Genomic DNA, 976 nt, shown 5'->3' with positions numbered 1-976 from the left:
CAAGAGAAATTCCAAAGAAATGATCGCAATGTATTGTATTTTTTTTTTATGCAACGTAATATTGTTCAGTAGTGAACGTTTTCAGATAGATTATTGTGGACTTTTCAAAATGAAACACAGTGATTTTTATCGTTAACTTAGTTAAATTACTAATTACATGTGACTATAGCTACATAATGACATTTTTTGTGTACACAGAGGACATTTAAGAAAACGGATAAAACTAGTGAGTTTAAAAAATAGTCTACTATTATTCCTCTCACTTTGTACATAAGAGAATAATAAAAAAATATACAGATCTATTCAGTCAGAGAATTAATAATTATAATACTCACGTTTTTTGTATGTACAGAGTAAAACATTGTACTTTAAAACTTTTTCATAGTTTGTAAAAAAAAAAAACACTGATCATGCAATGAAAAATAAACACCTTTTTCGTTTGCTTTAAACAGTTAAATTTTGCTGTTACGGATATCGAAATTCCTGAAATACTGAAAAAAAATAATAATCCAATTTTGATAATTAGAATAACTGAAAAAGACACGGAAATTAATAAAAAAAATAATATTATTGTCGTTTACTCGCCATAATCTTTTTTGTAATTTTGTAAACCATGTTAACAAACGACGATTATCAATAAATGATAAATCCTAAATACATCGATGTTTTTCGTTCACCATGACGTTTTCTTAGTTATATTTAATCAATCTATTATATTCATGTAAGACTGAAATCTAAAATATAATAGAAACGATCAAAAAGTAACTTTTAATTCATTTCGAGAATTCTATTACGAATTTTAGATCCTTTAAATTGTTGTAGTCGAATTGACATTTCAGAGAATATCATATAATAATTTATTATATAATCCCTCTTTCTTTATACATTACAGATTAATAAAAAATATAAATAAATATCTATTCAATTAGATAAATATATACTCTAGTTCACTGTAAGTAAAGAGATAAACGTTGCT

The 976-nt window shown here is 24.4% G+C and overlaps 1 protein-coding gene across 3 annotated transcripts in view; it reads left to right on the top strand.

Annotated features, from left to right (window-relative positions):
- The window catches only part of LOC106682506 (diuretic hormone receptor), a 283,519-nt gene that overhangs the window by 219,862 nt on the left and 62,681 nt on the right, over nucleotides 1–976 (top strand). The window lies entirely within an intron of this gene.

Source organism: Halyomorpha halys, unplaced genomic scaffold, assembly GCF_000696795.3.
Source record: "Halyomorpha halys isolate HHAL.00 unplaced genomic scaffold, Hhal_1.1 Scaffold419.1, whole genome shotgun sequence".
Taxonomy (NCBI): Eukaryota; Metazoa; Arthropoda; class Insecta; order Hemiptera; family Pentatomidae; genus Halyomorpha; species Halyomorpha halys.
The sequence above is the reverse complement of the archived record's forward strand: the minus strand, read 5'-3'. Positions and strand labels throughout refer to the sequence as shown.